This window comes from Ochotona curzoniae, unplaced genomic scaffold, assembly GCF_017591425.1.
Source record: "Ochotona curzoniae isolate NIBS_2020 unplaced genomic scaffold, NIBS_Ocur_1.0 contig_883, whole genome shotgun sequence".
Taxonomy (NCBI): domain Eukaryota; kingdom Metazoa; phylum Chordata; class Mammalia; order Lagomorpha; family Ochotonidae; genus Ochotona; species Ochotona curzoniae.
In genome coordinates this window covers 38,522,740-38,528,282 of record NW_024466599.1, presented here as the reverse complement: position 1 = coordinate 38,528,282, position 5,543 = coordinate 38,522,740, and the positions used below count along the sequence as shown (strand labels likewise).

General features: G+C 40.4%; 1 pseudogene; it reads right to left on the bottom strand.

Annotated features, from left to right (window-relative positions):
• Nucleotides 1–2,020: 2,020 nt before the first annotated feature.
• On the bottom strand, nt 2,021–2,807 carry LOC121164937 (annotated as a pseudogene).
• Between the last annotated feature and the right edge of the window lie 2,736 nt (nt 2,808–5,543).

The window sequence follows — 5,543 nt, the reverse complement described above, 5'->3', positions numbered from 1 at the left end:
GGTACCAGATGCTAAAGCCCAGAATTCCCTGTCCTCAGACTGCTCCTAAGCAGTTAGAAGATCCTTCACTCTGATTTCCTGTTGTGCACCAGGCTTAGAGAACAACCTGAAATGGATTCAGCATGTAACCGTCAACAAGAGAGTCTGCCAGATATGGTCTGAACAGAAATAAACTCAAATTGGCAGAGAGGTAGGGAGTGCAGTTATAGGATTTCATCACAGCCTGATCCTCCTAAGAGATGTAGGAGGCAGCAGCTCTCAGTGAGGACTAAGAACCCAAAGAAACAAAAGTAACAAGAAAGGACTAGCCACCCAAAATCACTGACTCCAGGCTGCCCACCTGATCAGCCTTGAATCCACAGGAGGCTGGGGGCCGAACACCCACATTCTGGTGAGAGTAGCAACCTCTCACTCACCATGCTGGCTGGGTGATTATGCTTCCCTTTTATATTGATCTGTAGTGCAAGAATGGAAGAATCTATTTGCTAGGACTATTGTTGATCTAGGACAGTAAGTAAGAGACAAAGCTTTGAACCCATTAGATAGGGTTCTATCTAATTTATCTCTATCTAATTCTATCTCTGCCTCTTTTCAGTCATGTGGCTTGGTTACATTATATAAGCTCTCTCAGGGTCCAACTTATTAAAAGGTGGCAAAAGTAACATCTTCATGGGAACTGGTATACAGATTAAATAAGATCAAGCACATACAAGCATTAAATACAGGGAAGAATCATCTCCTGCAAAAAGAAACGATAATTAAGGACTACAACTATGAGAAACCCGTTTAGTAAAATGGAAAAATTTCCCTAATTCCTCAAAATGTGCCACACATTCCCTTTACAGATGATTTAAGTATTGAGATTAAGGCCATAATAAAGTGTGTGTTTTAGGTGCCACTTAAAAGATAAAAAACGATTTGGCATTGTATTTCAAAAGTTATCCTTTTGACAGTATAACTTATGGGGGGAAAAGCCATAATGGCCATTGGCGTAATTTGAAATTCTCCGGGTCCTGGAGCACATTCTGTAAGACATTACTACAAGCAAAAATTCTTATCTTAGGGTACATATGCTGTAAACTCCTAAAAACAATCAGAAAATAGAACTTTCAAAGGACTGGCAATTACAAATGTACCAGGCAAGGCTTTAAACTCTTCAGCAATGGGCTGGGTGCTTAGCACTGTGCTTAGGATGCCCTTTGCCATACCCTCATTCTAAATCAAAGTTTCTGCATTCAAGTCATCAAAAATGCTTCCAATTACAGAATTGCAACTTCCTGCTAATGTGTACTCTAGGAGGGCATTAGGTGATTGCTCAATTGACTGAGTCCCTGTCATACAGAGAGAGGCTTGTACTGAATTCCTGGTTTCTGGCTTCACCAGGCCTGGCCATTACCAGCATTTCAGTATTTTGGGAATGCACCCGTGAATGAGAGATACCCATGTCTCTCACTTACTCTAAATTGCTCTAGGAGTAGAACTGAGAGCACAGCCCAAGATTGCCCATTTCCTCCCACAAACATCAGATCTTCACTATATAGTGAAACATGACTGAGGACATCTCTTAAAATGTGAGTACCAGCATCATGGCACAAAAGGTTAACCTGTGACCTGCAACACCAGAATCCCATAGAGAATAACAATTCAAGTCCTAAAGTGCTCTGCTTCTGATCTACCTCCCTGCTAATGAAAAAAAAAAAGTTTTTAATAAAAAAAAAGTTTTTTGAGGGGGTTACTGAGATTAAAAAATATTTATTACAGGCAGAGATCTTTGTTCCATATTATGAAGAAAACATAATTGGGAACATTGTGAATGGAATCTGGGTTAAGACTAATTCTAAATCCAGTACAAAACAAGGTATGAATAAAGAAGTTATTTTGGAAATTAAAATTAGGGAAGCCAATATATATATATAAGTATATGATTTAGATTACAAAAAAAGGGGTAGGTGGAAGAAACTAATCAAAGCCAAGATGATCCACAATATCCCAGTCCTTTAATCAAGCACATAAAAGTGTACTACTTAATTTATTTCTCCATAAACTTCTTGTAAAATTCTGATCACAGTGTATCATTTACAAATCTTTTGTCTTTCTTCTGATCATCTACACCTTTTGCACAGTTCTTGAAGACAACATCATGGTCCTACCTTCTTTTAACTTTGAAGTTGGCCTGAGGCTGGGAGGGGCTGGTAAGATTAAGCAAAGGGTTTCCACTCAGAATGTTTTCCATAGGGATCCTCTCTTCTTCAGCATTTTGTTCTTGATCCTTCCTGGCCTGCTCTTCAGCTCTTTCTTTTTTAATTTTTTTCTAGTTCTGCAAGAAGATCTGCTGTGTCATCATCAGTCTCCTCTTCATCTTCCTTGTCTGTGAGAGGATCATCCGCATCGAGGTTGTCAGCAGGAATCTGGTCTAAGCGAGGCTTCTTTGATACTGAGGAGGAAGTTGTATGTTCTCGGGTTGTTGGCTGATCTCTGTTTTTCTCTCTTCCAATTCTCTCCTGAAGTCTCAGTTACAGACCTCCTCAGGGGCATCCTGACTAGCTTGCTTGTATTTGATTTTGGTGTGAGAAGGTAAGTCTGCTGGAATACTGCTTGGAGAGCTGACTCAAGTCACCTTCTCCTTTTCCTCTCCTACCTCTTGCAGGTTCAAACGTTGGTCTGGCTGCTGTTGTCACCTTCAAGGCTAGGCCAAGGACCGACGCTGCCACAGCTGAGAATTCCACTGTTTGTGGAAGAAAGCACAAGTGTGTGGGCCCTGTACCGTTGTGGGAGACCAGGATTGGGTTAAAGGCTTCTAGCTTCATCCTGACCCAGGCATGTCCGTTGCAGCCATTTAGGAAATGAGTCAGTGATGGAATGTCTCTCTTTCTCTCCCTTTCTCTCTATTTCGCTGACTTTCAAATAAATAAAGCGATACTCTTTTTTTAATAAAACATAGATTTAAAAGTGAAACCAAGTTTTAATAAAAACAGGACTTAATAAATGAGTGTGGCCTATGCTCTAAGAAAAATTAGTTCTACCAAACTACAGACACAAAAAGACTTGGGCAAAGTCATTTTGCAGCCATCGTAGTCCATACTTTCAGAAGAGCTTTGGAATGATGAATGAATGAATTGTAGATGTTTTCATAGTGGCCCATGCCTCACCAAGGTATAATTCATGCCCATTTTTAAAATTCCAAATCAGTTTTAAATATTTCTGCAAGAAGATGAGTTCATTTAATGAGTTCATGACCTCAGAGGGTCCCCATGATTGCTCACACCTGGCTTTGCACATGGGTGGTTGTGCTTGGGGGCAGTGCCAACCATTTTCTTTGTAAACAGTGTAGAAAATCACCCTATACAAAATCTCAGAGACAGAATGTGCTTAAGTAAAATGGGGCTTTTGATTGTAACATGTGCTTTTATAAGCTGGAGTGAGAAAAAAGTTTAAGTCTATATTTATATGAGAAAATTCCTAGGTCCTACAAATTAAGGAAAACAAACTTAGTTGAGAATTCAAAATTACTCTTCCAGAAAAAAAGAAGCAAGGGGAGAAAGAAAAATCTTGCGATGCTCTGTAAGGTTATTGAAATGTGAATTTTTGAGACAAAGAAACATTCTAGAGTCACAACGTAGATTTTCACTAAAATATGCACTCCCTAGAGATTTTTACATCTTGCACTTACCCAAACTATGCCAGAGAAGTGAAAACTTGTGAGGAGCAAAACATTGGGAAACTTTTGTTTGTGACCATAAGTTATCCCATATGGTTTGACAGTGAGCTTTTTTACACGAATGAGAGGAATTTGCCTTAACTTGGCTGTTTTCTGCAGGGAGAAATAAAGAAAAGTTGGGTTGGCCTGATTTCTGTGTCATATCTGGGCCTGAGGTTGTAGCAGCAGCAAATCATTTCAAGTCAGAATAGTCTTAGGTGACTAAAAAATGATGGCAAGGGTGACAGTGAAATAAAGCAATAGGATGGAAGGAGGAGAAAGAAAAAAATGGAAAAGGAAGATAAGTGATTGCCAGCCAATTGGAAATGTATGGTAATAAATACCAAAGGCACAGGAGAGGGAAGAGCTGAGGGCAGAGGAAATCGGTCGCAGAAAGATCAGTCAGAGAAAAGAAGGGCATACATAGGCAAGTTGCAAAATGTCAGGTGAGGGAAGCCTCCACTTTGCCACAGAAAAATCCATATAGAGTAAAAAAAAAATGATAAGGCAAGCAAAGGTGGAGAATGAATTCAAGACAAATTGCATAAGAGGTTGAAATAAATAAGACTTCTTAAGTATACAAGGAATAAGAGGTCAGAGAAATGGTGAGGGAAATTTATGGCCAGAAGAAGCAAGGGGAAAAAAATTAAATGAATTCTCTGCCTGAGTGTTCACAGAGATAGGGTGGTGGATGGGGGCACTAGATGCGAGAAATAGGCATAAATTTCCAGAAGGAGAAAGGAGAAATGCTTAAGGAAATAAAGATCAATTGCAGAAGCAGCCATCAAAAATTACAATGTTCCTAGGCCTCAGAAAATGCCAGGGGTGGATATGGCATCCAGCCTAGAGGCTGGTGTATGGTGGAAAGGCCAACAGGAATCTTTTTATAGGGCTTGTACAAAACTGGAAACGGAGCGGCAGGCGCAGTCCTGCAGGAGTAAGAGCATACCAATTGGAGATGATGCACGATTCGCCTTTGGGTTGCCATGTGATGAGACTTAGATGCAGGGGAGCATGACACCCAGCTTGTTCTTCATGATTGGTATTTTTCCTGTGACAGCAGCTGTCAGTAAGAACTGTGTGTCCGTAATAAAATGCCTGGTATTCATACACTGGCAAAGGCCAACTATTCCCATCCAGGCCCTTAGCTGTGGTACCAGCACATGGGCAGCTAGGCAGTCATGGTGGCTTTTGACCCATGAGCTCTGGGAAGATTTCTCTGATGTGCATTGAGGAAGGTAAAAATCATAGTGACAAGCTGAAGGAAGCATAAGGTGGTCCTGGAAGGTGGTCCTAGGAGAATCACACTTAAGGTTTTGAGTTTGTATACTAAGCTTCCTCCTTGCATCATGCTTTCTACTCTGAATACATTTGTGCTTCACTTTTTAACTTATTTCTTTAATTCCACTATATTAAAAACATGTTTGCAGGCTACCTTAGTTTTTAGAAATCAGCTGAGAAAGGAAGAAGGTTGGTGGGAAGAAGAGAAGAAAGAAAATGGCTAGGGCAAAATGTAGGAGAAAATGGATGAAGGAAAAACTCTTCCCAAGGGAACAACAGGGCCAAGAAAAGAATACAGGGGTCTTAAACAAGGAAGAATACTGAGTCGGAAATAAGAAGAAAAGCATCCAGTAAGGAGAGAAGTCATCTAATAAGGTGAGGTTGAAAGAGAGAAGAGTGACATACTGTGAAGGAATGAAGAAAGGGAATGGGATGTAGAGTTAAGAAGGAGGAGGAAAAGAGCTATGGTTAGAACAAGGCCTGTGAGACTTAGGGGGAGAACGTAAGTCTGAATGCATGAAACCAGAAGGCAACAGGCAAATCACTAGCAGATCTACACTTAGCT